The sequence below is a fragment of the Anolis carolinensis genome, chromosome 2 (genome assembly GCF_035594765.1).
Source record: "Anolis carolinensis isolate JA03-04 chromosome 2, rAnoCar3.1.pri, whole genome shotgun sequence".
NCBI lineage: Eukaryota > Metazoa > Chordata > Lepidosauria > Squamata > Dactyloidae > Anolis > Anolis carolinensis.
In genome coordinates this window covers 119,087,826-119,104,088 of record NC_085842.1, presented here as the reverse complement: position 1 = coordinate 119,104,088, position 16,263 = coordinate 119,087,826, and the positions used below count along the sequence as shown (strand labels likewise).

The following is a 16,263-nucleotide window of genomic DNA, read 5'->3' as shown; positions in this document are numbered from 1 at the left end:
ACATCTACATGAAACCGCTGGGAGAGGTCGCCTGGAGTTTTGGAGGGCGTTGCCATCTCTATGCAGATGACACGCAAATCCACTACTCGTTTCCATCTGAATCCAAGGAAGCCCCTCGAGTGCTGAACCAGTGCCTGGCCGCTGTGGCGGACTGGATGAGGAGGAACAAGCTGAGGATCAATCCTGACAAGACAGAGGCTCTCCTGGTCAGTCGCTCGTCTGATCGGGGTATTGGGTGGCAACCTGTGCTTGACGGGGTCGCACTCCCCCTGAAATCACAGGTCCGCAGTTTGGGGGTCCTCCTGGATTCAGCGTTGACGCTTGAGGCTCAGGTGTCGGCGGTGGCCGGGAGGGCTTTCGCACAACTCAAACTTGTGCGCCAACTGCGACCATACCTCGTGAAGTCTGATTTGACCACGGTGGTCCATGCCCTAGTTACCTCTAGACTGGACTACTGTAATGCGCTCTACGTGGGGCTTCCCTTGAAGACGGCTCGGAAATTACAACTGGTCCAACGCTCGGCTGCCAGATTAATAACGGGGGCGAGTTACAGGGAGAGATCTACTCCCCTGTTTAAGGAGCTCCACTGGCTGCTGTTCACTTTTCGATCCTTTCGATCCCAATTCAAGGTGCAGACCATCATTTATAAAGCCCTAAACGGTTTGGGACCCACCTACCTTCGTGACCGTATCTCCTACCATAAACCTGCCCGATCTCTTCGATCATCAGGGGAGGCCCTCCTGTCGCCACTGCCTGTATCCCAGACCCGCCTGGTGGGAACAAGGGAGAGGGCCTTTTCTGCTGTGGCCCCCCGTTTATGGAACTCACTGCCCATCGAAATTAGGCAAGCCCCCACTCTTTTAGCCTTCAGGAAAGATTTAAAAACCTGGCTTTTCCGATGTGCTTTCAGAGAGTAACTATTACACACTTCTTTTGTTACTCCCCCATCATCTACCCTCTAGATTGTTTATATCTTATGTCCCTGGTCTCCGTGATTGTATTCTTATCCTTTTCTCACCCCAAGTTTTAATTAAGTGTCTCATGCGGCCCGCCCTGTTATATATATATATATATATATATATATATATATATATATAGTGTTACAGTGTATATGATTATTTATTGTATTGTTTAATTGTATTGTGATATGTTGTTTTATATTTTGCTATATTGTACTGTTCTGGGCATGGCCCCATGTAAGCCGCCCCGAGTCCCCGTTGGGGAGATGGTGGCGGGGTATAAATAAAGTTTTATTATTATTATTATTACCTATCAGTCCAACATGCAGGTTTCATCCAATGTCTGGGACAACAAATTGACACCACTTCAGTAGAAACATCCTTTCCAGTAGAACCATTCTTTGCCTCTAGATTTCTTCAGACAGGGCAAACGAATCAAGGGGTTATAGTATTTTTTGTAGTGCACAGAGTTTGGTTACTTATGGATTTTTAATCCAAGCAATGTTTCCATTGCATTGGATTATTTTCAGGTTATTTCTGATAGCAAACCCAACATTTTATTCTCACCTTAAAGTGGGTTTCTTTTTAATTTTAAGATGGATCGGTACTAAAAGTGTAATCCCCCACCCCTCACCCCACACACATTATAGAACAACTGTGCATCAATGCACCAATGAAATGGCACTTTTCTATGTGATCACTGTAACTCTTGGGAATTAAACAAAAATTCTCTTCATACCATAGAAGCAACTCAGCAAAGTGAAGAAATTGGTACCCCACCCCCACCCAGTCAAAGAATGGAACAAGTGGATGGGGAGCTATGTCGTAAGAATGTCTGCATTTTAAAAATCAGTGTGGAAGAGCAAAATACAGAACAAATAATTACAACCATAAAATACTGCATAAGAAGCAGGTGACAGGGTTACATTGTAGTACTCCCATATTTCAAAAGATAATTGAAGGAGTTCTACAGAGATTGTGTATGGGGAACTTAAACAGTCTCATCCCACAAGTGCAACAGGAGCCTGCTTGACTAATGGTACAGTAAAGTAGTTTATATGGACCATGAGTGGACCTAAGTGAAGACCTCACTTGCTTCCTACCCGCTCACACTGTCTCTGATTAATAGAGCCTATGGCAGTGGTTCTCAACCCATAATGCAATTCCTCATGTTGTGATGACCCCAACCATAAAATTATTTTTGTTGCTATTTCATAACTGTAATTTTGCTAATGTTATAAATCGTGATGTAAATATCTGATTTTCATTCACTGGACCACATTTGGCACAAATACCCAATATGCCCAAATTTGAATACTGGTGGGGTTGGGGGGGATTTATTTTGTCATTTGGGAGTTATAGTTGCTGGGATTTATGGTTAACCTACAACCAAAGAACATTCTGAACTCCACCAATGATGGAATTGAACCAAACTTGGCACACAGAACTCCCATGACTAACAGAAAATATTGGAAGGGTTTGATGGACATTGATCTTGAGTTTTGGGGTTGTAGTTCACCTACATCCAGAGAGCCCTGTGGACTCCAAACAATGATGAATTGGGACCAAACTTGGCACAAATACTCAATATGCCCAAATATGAATGCTAGTGGAGTTTGGGAAATATAGACCTTGACATTTGGGAGTTATAGTTGCTGGAATTTATAGTTCACCTACAATCAGAGAGCCCCTTGAACCCCACCAATTATAGAATTGGGCCAAACTTCCCACAGAGAACACTCACGATCATCAAAAATACTGGAGGGATTTGGCTTCCTAAGACCATATGAAATATGTGTTTTCTGATGGACTTTAGTGACCCCTCTGAAACCCCCCTCGTGACCCCCCAGGGGTCCTGACCCCCAGGTTGAGAAATGCTGGCCTACGGGTTTCTGAAAAAGAGAAACTGCTCCAACAGCTAGAACTTAGCTCTCTTTTTGTTGATGCCACTCTACCCAAGAAAGAAGGAGGGGTGCATGTCACATACATTGTGGATGGCTTCTTGGAAAATATTTTCACCATTGTTCATATGATCCACCCCCAGAGAGGTATCCTGAAATTAAAAAGTTGCATACAATGGAGGGCTAGCTTCTATGAAGATCAGTCTTAATTGCACCATATGGTGAGTGTTCATAGGTCTGTTCTCCTAAAGAGGTCCCCAGTTCATACTTTTGCCACCAGATGGCTCTCGGAATCCACATAAATATTGCCATTCAACCGGAAATCTTTTTTCACAAAAAACAAGAAATCTGATTGGTGCATAGGTGGTCAGTTGAGTCCTTCCAGATTGCCAGCTGTCCAATCCTTTTCCTTCATTTGCCCGGGAAAATAATGACTAAGTCACCAAGCCTTGCAGATTAAAAACACCCCTGTTTTGAAAGAATTATTCAGTGTACGCATTTTTTCTTTTTCTTTTCTACCTGTGCTGATAATCTTAAAATCTTTGGAATGGTTACACCTTGAGGTACATGTTTTGGAGTGCGTGCAACTCAACACTGGGAGTCAGGTAGGAGGTTTTATTTATTTATTTATTTATTTTATGTATGCATTTGTATTATTTTGTTCCAAGGTGCATAGAGTACCTTGATTCCTATTCATGGGAGAAAGGTGAAATATAAGTTGAACAAATGAACAAATAAGATTATTTTGTAAAAACCAAAAAATGACAACACAACAGAGTCTAATGGCAGACAGAGAAGAGTGAGAACTGGATAAATCTAGTAGGGTGGGAGCTGGTGTGTTATTTGGACTCATAAGAACAATTTTCTGGTGGGGTGTCCCTGTTGGAGAAAATGTAGTGATCAGCTGTCCTTCTCATTTCATCTTCTCAAAAGTAGTTTTGCCATTGCATTAGAGGTAACACAGCAGGTTGTTAGAGGAGGATGGTATCACCAAAATCTTGCTGTTGTCCTTCAGCTCGTATTCCATAAATATACTTTGATTGCCATGGGATGTTCTAATTCAGCCCTTTTTGCTTTGTGAGATTTTTAAAATATTAGTTTATTTACATATATCTTTATGTCAATATCACAACACAATGTCTGTCCATTGGCAATTAAGGCAAGCTGTTAAACTAAATATCAGTGTGATTGTGTGTCTTTTAGGATAACCACACTGACTCACCCTTGCAATCCCATGTTCAGTTGATTCCATATAATCTTTTTTTGTTCAAACTAAGCCCCAGGCAAAAGAGAGGGAAATTAGTGCCTAGAGAAAAAAAGCAAAGCTTTTCCACATAGTATTATGCTTTCTTAAGACTACGTGACCTTTCAAGATGGAGTCCAAACATATAAATATGCCTCTAACGTAGAATAAGAGAGAAGCCCCGGAGATACAGCTGTAAGGAAGACGGGCATACTTTCGGCACACCTTTTTTAACAGTTATATTTCCTGGCAGCAATATGCACATGAGCAATGGCTGGGGAATATATATCCTACACTAATCAGGCAAACCCCACCCCCACCCCCAAATAAAATGAAGTATCATTCTTTCCCTAGTGGCCCTTAGTGGCCTCTGCCCGGGTAATGAAACAGTACCAAACATTTAGTGATAGGGGGAACTGCTTCCCCAGCCCTGACATTGTCTTTTGTCATGAGAGAATAAGAAAATAAACTCAGTCAAACATTACTTCTTTCTTAGGACAGAACGGCCTTGCATGTGTTTCAGTTCTTAAAGGATAATTTCCTAGATGTACTTGGATTTCCTATCTAACCTACACAGAGTGACTTTTAATATGAACAGCTAATTGGACTATTATCTATGCCAGGGGTTCTTGAACTTTTAAAGCCACAGAACCCTTTTTGAAGGAAAGGTTTCTCATGGAGCCCCAATAAACTCTTGGCCACAGAGATTGCATGGCATTTTAAAACTTGATAGATGAGCCTGGCCAGTAGCAGATAGATGGAGAATATTTGTGTGAGCTAACTGAAAAAAAATGAACAAATTTGTATGCACACAGCACATATTTGTTTATTTATTTATTTATTTATTTATTAGACTTGTATACCGCTACTCCCAGTTTGGCTCGGAGCGGTTTACAGAAATAGATTAAAACAATACACTTAGCTTTAAAATAACAATAAAAACAATAAAAACAACAACAAAAACAGACATAGCCCCAAGGTTTTCACCCATCGAAAGCTTGTCGGAAGAGCAAGGTTTTGCAGGCTTTCCGAAAGGCAAGTAGGTCTCGGATAGTTCGAGTTTCAACTGGCAAGGCATTCCATAAATGAGGGGCTACTCTTGTTTGTAGTGCAAAAAGAAAGAAAGAAAGAAAGAAAGAAAGTACAATACAATTTTTAAAATGAAGAACAATTTAACCAACATAAACTTAATAGTATTTCAGTGAAAGACCCCAGGGGCCATCTAGTCCAATCTGTTTCTCCCAGTAAAAACACAGTAAAAGCACCCCAAAAGATGGCCACCCAACCTTTGTAGAAATAAGAATAAGAGTAAGTGTAATTATAAGAATAATAGAAGAAGAAGGATCAACCCAGTGGCCACCCAGTCCTACTTACTTCTGCCTTGCAGGAATATCAGAGGCGAAGCACACTCAACAGATGGCCATGCAACTTTTGCAATAATAATAATAATAATAATAATAATTGAAAAACTGAACTGTTTGTTGGAAATGAAAGCTATGGACTTGTCAACACCAGGAGAGGAATTTTCCAGGGAGACTCATTGTCCCCTCTGCTTTTCATTATTGCCATGATCCCTCTGTCAACAATCTTACAAAAAACAAATCTCGGCTATCAAACATCTAAGAAATCTCACAAAATTTTGCATCTGATGTACATGGATGACCTGAAGCTGTATGGGAAAACGGAAACTGAAATCCAGTCTCTGACTAACACTGTCTGAATGCATAATGGCCAAACAATAAAGTGTCACCAGCCAGAGGCCAATAAATATCTGGGCATATTAAAGCTGGACAACATCAAGCATGAACATGTGAAGACTGTGGTCAGTAAAGAATACACACAAAGGGTCAGAAAAATTCTCAAAAGCAAGCGCAATTGAGCCAACAACATCAAGGCCATAAACACCTGGGCCATACCTGTCATAAGATATACTGCTGGCATCATAAACTGGACACAGATGGAACTGGACAATTTGGACAAAAAAAACCAAGAAAACTCATGACCATTCGTCATTCACTGCACCCCCACAGTGATGTTGACTGGCTATATCTGCCTAGAAGATCAGGGGGCAGAGGACTCTTACAAGTAAAACAAGCAGTCAAAGAAGAAGAACATGCCCTGGCAGAATATGTAAAGCAAAGTGAGGAACCTGCTTTGATTGAAGTCAAAAATCAGAAACTCCTCAAAGCACAGCAGACAAAAAACCAGTAAAAGAAAACCACACTACAAACTAGAGCTGACAGCTGGCACAACAAAACATTGCATGGAAAGTTCCTTGACAAAACTGAAGGAAAAGCTGATAAGGAGAAGACCTGGCTATGGCTCATGAATGGGACACTGAAGAAGGAGACAGAAGGCCTGATCCTTGCAGCCCAGGAGCAAGCCATCAGAAGAAATGCAATTAAGGCCAAGATCAAAAAATCAGCTGATGACCCAAAATGCAGACTCTGCAAGGAAACCGACAAAACCATTGATCATCTCCTCAGTTGCTGTAAGAAAATTGCAGAGACAGACTAGAAACAGAGGCATAACTATGTGGCCCAAATGATTCATTGGAACTTATGCCTCAAGTACCACCTTCCAGCAGCAAAGAACTGGTGGGATCACAAACCTGCAAAAGTATTGGAAAATGAACATGCAAAGATACTGTGAGACTTCCGAATCCAGACTGACAAAGTTCTGGAACACAACACACCATACATCACAGTTGTGGAAAAGAAAAAGGTTTGGATCATTGATGTTGCCATCCCAGGTGACAGTCGCATTGACGAAAAACAACAGGAAAAACTCAGCCACTATCAGGACCTCAAGATTGAACTGCAAAGACTCTGGCAGAAACCAGTGCAGGTGGTCCCAGTGGTGATGGGCACACTGGGTGCCGTGCCAAAAGATCTCAGCCGGCATTTGGAAACAATAGACATTGACAAAATTACAATCTGCCAACTGCAAAAGGCCACCCTACTGGGATCTGTGCGCATCATCCGAAAATACATCACACAGTCTTAGACAGTTGGGAAGTGTTCGACTTGTGATTTTGTGATATGAAATCCAGCATATCTATTTTGTTTGCTGTGTCATAATAAAATAACAATAATAATACAGTAATTAATAATAATAATAATAATAATAATAATAATAATAATAATAATAATAATAATAGGAGCTACCCAGGGGCCTCCCAGTCCAACCTGATTCTGCCTTGCAAGAAAATCACAGTTAAAACGGTACAAGGCAAGCAGCTCAAATTGCTGACTGGGTTTCACAGAGCATAGTTTGAGAACCACTGATCTGTGAAGGCCCTTTCACACTGCCCTATATCCCAGAATCTAATCCCAGATTATCTTCTTATCCCAGATGATCAGGCAGTTGTAACTCATATAATCTAGTTAAAAGTAGATAATCTGGGATCATATCTTGGGATACTGCGCAATGTAGAAAGAGGTTAAGAAAAATAGCTATTTTTAAGTATGCAAGGGATGAGAAAGTGATTAACTGCGGCTGGATCTACACCAACATATATTCCAATTTCCGAATCCAGATTCTCTGATTTGAACTGGATTATATCAATATACACTGCCATATAATCCAGATCAAAGCAAAAAAATCTGAATTCAGAAACTGGATAATATGGCAGCTTAAATGGGGCCTTTGTGAACTTTTGCAATAGCTCTTCAAAATGCTCTTAAAATACTCTGTAGCATTCTATTCTTGGATATATCTGAGACAGGGGAGGATATGCTTCAAGGATTGGAGAATCATTTTGGTTCTCTGAACTCTGAGCGGGGCACATCAAGTGCGTGGGTGTCACATTTTTATGGAAGAAACCCTGCTCTTTATTTTTTAAAAATCTTTCTTGTTTGAACTGTTTCTGAGACTGGGCAAGACACAGTATTTTCAAGGCAAAACATCCCCTCCAGAGTTTAGTTTTGGCTGGAAAAAATTATTTGAAAACAAATTCTTTAAAAAATCAGTGTGTTTTTGGAAATTGATATGGGAGACCTTAAAGGCCATACAGAGTTCCCACTAATGATATAAGAACAGTCCCTTGGACCTTGCTGTGAGTCTTGTCCCATCACATGAAAACTAAGATGGTACTCTCTATAATGAGAGTGGGCAAAATACAACCCTTCAGATTTTGTTAGACTGCTAATTCCATCAACAGAAACAAATAATGGGTGCCATCTAACTGCCTTTTATTAACACAGCTAGCCCACACTTGCCCTGTCCCCTAAACTTTCAAGCCATTGTGGATAGAGAGATATTTCATGTCTACTGTAAGAACACTAGAGAAAATGAACACAATGTAGTACAAATATGTGTTTTTACAGAACTCCTGTAGTGCCTGAGTGTACTCCTGCATAAATGTATATAGAATCTTTAGAGTTGTTTCTGAAATTGCTTATCATTGACAATAGTGGAAAGGGTTGCAATGATATGTTTTATTTCACAAACTTTCTATTCCAATATCCATTTTTGATCTTTTAATCTTAGTTTTCTTGCAACCATTCTTCTTAATTCTTCTTTGCTTATATCACCCTCTAGTGGACTGTTTAGCTTACTAAGTTTTAGTTTAATGAAACATTTATTGTCACTAAGTGCCACCAAGTTGACTTCTACTTGTGGTGACCCCATGAATGAGAGGCTTCAAAGTCACCCTGTCTCCAACAGTCCTGCTCAGGTCTTGCAAATTCAAGGCCATGGTATCCTTGATTGAGTCTATCAATCTATGATGCCATGTTCCTCTTTTCCTATTGCCTTCTATTTTGCCAATCATTATTGTCTTCTCAAGGGACTCAGGTCTTCTCACGATATGTGGAAATAAAATGTTCTCCTTTACTCATATTGACTTCCAGGAAGGGTTCAGGTTTGATTTGCTCTAGAACACACTTATTTGTCTTTTAGGGAGTCTGCGGCATCCATAGAACTCTTATCCACATAAAAGAGTAGGAGTTGTTTTCAGGTGAGGTTTTACAAAAGACACAACTTTTTACAAAGTGATATTTAAATTTCCAAGGGTTCAATCTCCTGCACTGAGGTATACACAACAAGGGGATTTGGTGTGTGTTTTTTTCTTTTTTAATCACAGAAGGTTAAAGTACAGATTTACCTTGACTTAAGAGTTTAATTTGTCCTGTGACTGAGCTCTTAACTCAAAATGTTCTTATCTCAAAGCAAATTCCCATTGAAATGCTATTAATCAGTTCCACCCCCAACTCCCTTTTTGTTATGTGTTTTTAAATAAGTATATGTACTTTATAAGTAACAAATAATGTATAAATGATCATTCATATGGAACAATAAAAAAGATAGATCAACTTTAAAAAGGTAGAAGCACAAAGTTCTGGCAAGGAAGCACATTTGAGGTAACAAAATGTGTGTTGGCCAGTGTAACAGCAAGGCAAAACCTGAACACTCACCTGGAACAATAAAAAAAAGAAAAACCAACTTTAAAAATGGTAAAAGCACAAAGTTGTGGCAAGGAAGCACAAAGTGAAGAGGCAAACGTACCATTTTTTTTATACTGTACTCATTCCAGTCTTTCTTGCTCCCTCTCCCTTTCTCTCTTCATGAAGAGACACACCAGGAATAAAGACCACACAAAATCACTAACTCAACGTTCCTCAATGTGAAGAACAGAGGAAAGCAGAGAGCAATCTCCCAAAGCAGACAAGATCATGGCATGGCGGCTGCTCCCTTTAAACCCTATACTCTCACACTGGCATTAGCTCTTAACTCAAAATGCTGCTCATGTATCAAAGTGAAACCTGGACCAAGTAACAGCTCTTAACTCAAAATGCTCTTAAGTCAAAGTTCCACTGTGTCCACAAAAACTTCATTTTTATTACTAATAAAACAACTACTAAAGGACACAAAATTCTACATATATACCAAGCAAGGCAGAAAATGTCCTCTTGTTGAAATGGATCCCCACCTCCCTTAGTGGCAATACTACATAATATTTTCCTGGGAAGGAAAAAAATATAAAAATGTGAGCTCCAAACAATATTTTGAGTAATAAATAGAAAATCAAAGAAAGGTATTTTGGCTATGCAGATTATTGCCAACATAGGGAAATTTAATTGGCTGCTATCTGCATTTTGCCAACACTTAAACTGTCTTCAAGAGTGTAACATTTTGGAGTAAATAATATTATTTTTCAAAACCATAATGATGTTGCATTTATTTGTTCCATAAATTTTGAAACTAAAGGTTGGATAAGAAGCAATCCTGGAGGTCCTTATTTATAATTACATTTAAGTTTGATTATTTGTTTGATAAATGACAATGATAAATAGCACTGGCACATTCCAGCTCTTCAAAATTCTGTTTCTTCGGCACATCTGCATGGATGCTCTTTGCAAATTATACAGTATACACTTTGTTTTGAGATAGGGTTAAGCAATCCAAAGGCAATGCTAATGATTTCCTTTTGAAAATAAACTGTTTCTCACTTTATAGCAAGGAAGCAGATGGTTGAGATTGGTTGGAAATTTCTGTACATAATATCTGAACCCTCAAAATACACTGACCTTGAGAGTACACCTCATTGAACCCAGTAAATACGTTTCTTATTATTTGCCATTAAATTAACATCAATTTATGCCAACCCCATGAACGAGAGACCTAAAAGAGCACCAGTTGACAACTGCTGTGTTCAGGTCTTGCAAAATCAGGGCTCACATAAATCAATCTTTCCTCTTTTCCTACGTCCTTCACTTCTCCAAGCATTTTGAGTCACACCGTCTCATGACATCTTCAAAGGATGACACTGTCAATTTCTTTTAGTGAGAATTTAGACTTGATTGGCTCTAAAACTGATTCATTCATCTTTTTAGCAGCCCACAGTATCCAGAGAACTTTTCTCCTGTAACAAATTTCCAGTGAGCTAATTTCACTTCATGTCAGCTTTCTTCACTGCCCAACACACAGAAAAAATCTAGGATCACATGGACCAGGTGTAATGGTTTGAGGTAACAGCAGAATAGATCTTGATTGAACATTAGAATAAATGTCTTGACAGTAAGAGTGGTTTGACAATGGAAATAATTGCCTAGAGAGGTGATGAGGCCAGATACCTGCTGGGAATGCTTTCACTGGAGATCCTGCCTTGAGCACACCTAGAACTGATGCCAATTTGAAACAGGTCTAGATCATCAGTCCTATCCAGAAATCTTTGAAGCTGGGCGGTCACCACAATCTCTAGAACCTTTCCCAAAAATGAAATGTTTTAGATTGGCCAAATAATTACTCAGAATGAAGAGATCTAGGGAGGCCCTTTTGTTTTTTAGTAACATCCTCACCATTGCCTCTTTTAAGCAAGATGAAAACTTGCCTTGCTGGAGAGAGACATTCACCATTTCCCTTGCCCACTTGGCCATTCCTCACAGCTGCTTTCTGGAGCCAGGAAGTACAAAGATAAAATATACTCTAGCTCTCATGCCTTCAAAGATCCTGTCCACATTCCCAGGTCATTCAAATTGAAATGTATCTAATAATACAAGACAAATAGTTACCAAGATTGCATCATAGAACTTGTCTTAACTACAGCATTCATGTTGGAGCAGATCCAAGTGGATTAGCCTTGCAAATTCATCACAGTGGGCTGCGGAGTTTTTTTCTCTTCTTTTGGGCCAGAGTGTAAAAGTTTCCTGCTTTTAAAAAAAGAGAATAGATATTTTATAACTTTTATTACTATTATTTCTTGCAATTACATTTCTGGTTATGGTGTGGCAGAAGCTCTCATTCTTCCCTTGAATAGAAATACTACAGCAACTGCCTGTTTGAGTTCTTGTGCGAGATGATTCTCCTCATACTAACATCACATTGCAAGGAATAAAATATACTTAAAACCAATGTTCACTCTATAGATTAGGAAAAAATATAATAAAGGTGTGCTCCCTCACTGAGATATTCTCAGGAAATAAATTTGAATAGCTACAATGAAATGATATATTTTTAAAAGAAATCAGGAAAATTCAATAGCAAGAGTTACTAACATTTGCTTTAGATATACCCACTGTGCCTTGCCTTGAATCACCCCCTTCTTTAGATCCACCCACTGTGCTCTTTCTTGAGAGAAGAGTGATTTCAGCTGATCAGCATGTCTTGGCAAGACCCAGTTTAAATGTTTACAGGGCTGCACTTGTAAAACATTCGCATGCCTCCACTTGCACATAAAGCCTATACATTTATCTGGCTCATTATCCATTTATCTCCGTCCTATCAATCTTTTCATTCACAAGTCTCTAAGAGCCCTTACAAGCAGGGCTAATTTCCCAAAGGAACTAGGATTTTAAATCCCGGTTCCTCTCAGAAATTAGGCCACATAGTGGACCCAAATCCTATGACTTTCAGGAGGGGGAGATTACATTCCCTCCTGTGCCAGATTGGCCTTGGCATGGGGTGGTATAGCCAAAAACCCCATTCCTCCCTCACCCCTTTTCTATTTTAAAACAATTTAAAAGAAAGAAAAGGCTTAAAGGTACTCTGTTGTGCCTGGAAATGATGCAGCTGAGCTTTTGGAGCTCCGGAAATGACGTAGCAGAGCTTTCGGAGCATTTCCAGGCACAACAAATTGTTTTTAAGCCTCCAGGAATGGTATTATTATTATGTTTATGTTTGTTTATGTTTATTTTTATGCTGATTTTTCTCTCCACAAGGAGTCTCTAAGTGGCTAACTCTCTTCTTTTAAATTGTTTAAAAATAGCAAGGGGGTGGGAGGGAGAACAGGGTAGCTGTGCCATCCCGCTTCTCTGGGCTACCAGAACCCAAAAGAAAAACTGGAATGGCAGTCGGAATTGAGTCTTGTGGTCACTCAGGGACCACGCCTACAAAGATCTGAACCTTATTTAAAGGCCCTGATCTTTCAGGGTTTTTTTTTTAAAAAAAACCTGAAATAAGATGGAAATACAGGTTTACTCTGGTTTAATCTGGATTAGCCTGAGTCATTGTTTGGTCACCTCAGGCTAATCCGGAACCCATCATGGATTTTGGCCCTGTGTAGAAAGGCCCTGAAAGAGACCCTGATTTGATTTGACTTTGCAGGTTAGGCAGATGTGCATCCAGAATAAAAAAGACATCCATGCTGTTACTTCCTGTCCCATAATGTTTCCTTGAACACCCCACACATTTTTATCTTATTTTGCTTTTACTCTACTATAAATATTTTTCAGTTCTTGGGAGGTCACACAGCTCCATTTGCTTCTAGTTTATTTTGTGGGCATTTTCTGCTGCTGTGAATATTGTTCTGAAGAATTGTATAGCTTTTTTTTTTTTTTTTTTTTGCATCCTGGCCTTGTCAGATTTTTACCTGGGGCATCCAGGTAAAAATCCTGGATGCTTTTTTTTTTTTTTTAGATTGCATGGGGACACCAACCCAGGAGGCAGGTGTGAGGACTTAAACCTGCTTCTGAGGGTTTTTTTTTAACCCACTCCGAAGTGGGTTTAAGTCTGGAAGCACCCTGACAGAAATGAACACTGATTTGGGAGCCCAAGGCTAATAGGGCAATGCACAATAAAAGTAAAATAATCTGTACCAATGGTTTAAGTAAGAATCATTTTAGCAGATTTCAGGCTATGAATCTAAATTTTCCTCTCAGTACGGCAGCTTCCATGCTTCTTCTCTGTACAAATTGAACTTCTATTAAATACAAAAAAAATAGAAAAATTAAATACAAAAAATTAGACAACTTGAGAGAAAAATGCTGCTTTTTTATGGCTGTCACAACACCCTCATCTTTGCAGAAGTGGGAAATGTAAACCCAGTGCTGAAAATCTGAGGCAAAAAGTTTGCAGATACACTTTTTCATCTCAGAAAGGGGAGTTGGAAAGATTTTATAACCCCACTCCCCGTAGCTCTACTGTTGAGTGGGATAAAAACCTAGCCATTGTTCACGGCCTCCTTTTTTGCTGTAGATACTGTGAACTGGTGGTGAAGTCTTCCTTCCAGGTCAGCCACAGTGTATTTCCATTCTGAACGCAGCAAATATAATCTCCCTGAGACAGAAATGCTTCTTTGAGGAATTGAAATATACTGTGGGTGACCCAGCTTCTACGTTAATAAATGAACTGTTATGACGTGTCATGTCAAAAAGTCTTTAGTTGCATTCTGCCTCATGACATATTAGCTTTCAATGGTTTTTGGGATGTTACGTACCTCACTCTGTAACTATCAAGCCCCAAGACACTTAATTAACTTGTTCTTGGGGGGGGGGGGGACAATACCACTCCTATCTGCTTATTTGTTTCATCACCAAACCCTACTCAGCCTGACACTGGCATGATATAATAGCATAAAAATAGCTAACAATTCTAGTTTTAGGGAAAGAAGAGGGAAAGAACAACTTCCTCCTTCCATTGAGAATGTCTTGTATATTAGTTAAATTAATGTTCATAGAAATATTAACATACAAGTGACAGTTCTGAGACTGCTTGGAGAGGAGTGGAATAAAAATGTGTACTGAAAATCTACACTTTCAATACCCAACTCTGCCAGCTCTAGCAACACAGAAGTTTTATTCTCAGGTGCAATACAATGTGGGGCTCCTTCACACTTATTATAATATTATGGTTTTACTTTTAACAGTCATGTTTACATATTATGGATTACTGGGATTTGCAGTTTAAGGGAGGACATTTAGAATTCTTGGCCAGAGTGCTTGGCCACTCCTTAGCTTGTGGGAGTACATCAAGGTATATCTGCTCCAGAAGTCTGTTCTTAAGCAGTGGTGAGCTGCTAAGGAAGAGGTTTCAGGGCATTTCCCAAACAAGCGGTATCTGTCCACAAGAGTTAGGACACAAAAAGCAACTCACTAAAACCCTCTTGCTCTTAAGTTGGCTGAGAAATCCAACAGAAATGGACTGAGATTTTTTGCTTTGGAAAGCCCTCAAGGATGCTTATAAAGTGACTGGAAACACAACTTAAACAATAAAACGAGGGAGCAGATAGATAACTTCACAATGAAGCATAGAGCCTGCACAAATCATTTTTAAAGCCCAATAGTTTTATAGGTTTCTCCTATACATGTTTACTCCGATACGCTTCTTATTGTTCTGTTAGCCTTATTCTGCTGTGATTATGGATAGTATTAAAACATTAAAGGCATATAGTGTCATTGTCAGAATCTGCAAGCATTCAGGATGTTTCACTATGTAATTTTCCAATCAAAGGGAGATTTAAGGGAAATCTTTTTCTCATCTAATGGTAGCCATAAAGAGAGATGGGATATAGGAAATTCTTTTCTTGTGTTTTATAATTTATTTGTTTAAAAAAGTTATTTCTAGCTCAGAATTTTTTTTTAAAAAATGCACGTTTTGTTAAATCATTCCAAAGCCTGCAGAAGAGAAGGCTAAGAGGAGACATGATAGCCATGTACAAATATGTGAGGGGAAGTCATAGGGAGGAGGGAGCAAGCTTGTTTTCTGCTGCCCTGCAGACTAGGACGCGGAACAACGGCTTCAAACTACAGGAAAGGAGATTCCACCTGAACATCAGGAAGAACTTCCTCACTGTGAGAGCTGTTCGGCAGTGGAACTCTCTCCCCCGGACTATGGTGGAGGCTCCTTCTTTGGAGGCCTTTAAGCAGAGGCTGGATGGCCATCTGTCGGGGGTGCTTTGAATGCGATTTCCTGCTTCTTGGCAGGGGGTTGGACTGGATGGCCCAGGAGGTCTCTTCCAACTCTACTATTCTATGAAACAAGGTGAAACACAATTCTGCCCCATTTTCTTTGCCCAAATCCAATAAGTACATTTATTTTCCGCCTGGAAAGGACTATATTTTATCTAACTGCCAAAAAGTACTCACAAAATAGAAGTGACAAATAACAACCATAAAGCAGCACTACATGACCAAATACATAACACAAGGATTCAGATCAAGACTTTTAAGAGGGATTCAAAGCCCAAGGCCTGGTTTGATTGACACATCTGTTAGTTTCAGGCTTTTTGACATTTACAGTATAACAGTAATGTTCCCAAGCTGCAAACCTGCAGGAAGCTCTCATTTGCAATGGGAATCATAGATGCCTGCATGGGATTCCATTTTAGGGGAGTTTTTTCAAGTGACCACAAACAATGCAGTGCTAGATGGAGATTATGCAACTCATTGAACTGCCCAGCAAAAAGACCTTTTTTCAAACACACACACACACACAAGCATGG

General features: G+C 39.6%; 1 protein-coding gene across 1 annotated transcript in view; it reads left to right on the top strand.

Moving 5' to 3' along the window:
- The first annotated feature begins 1,194 nt into the window (after positions 1–1,194).
- il12b (interleukin 12B) overlaps positions 1,195–16,263 on the top strand; it is a 50,136-nt gene continuing 35,067 nt past the window's right edge. The window contains exon 1 of the mRNA XM_008104649.3: positions 1,195–3,465. The gene's annotated coding sequence lies outside the window, so the exon portion shown is untranslated. The remainder of the gene's footprint in view (positions 3,466–16,263) is intronic.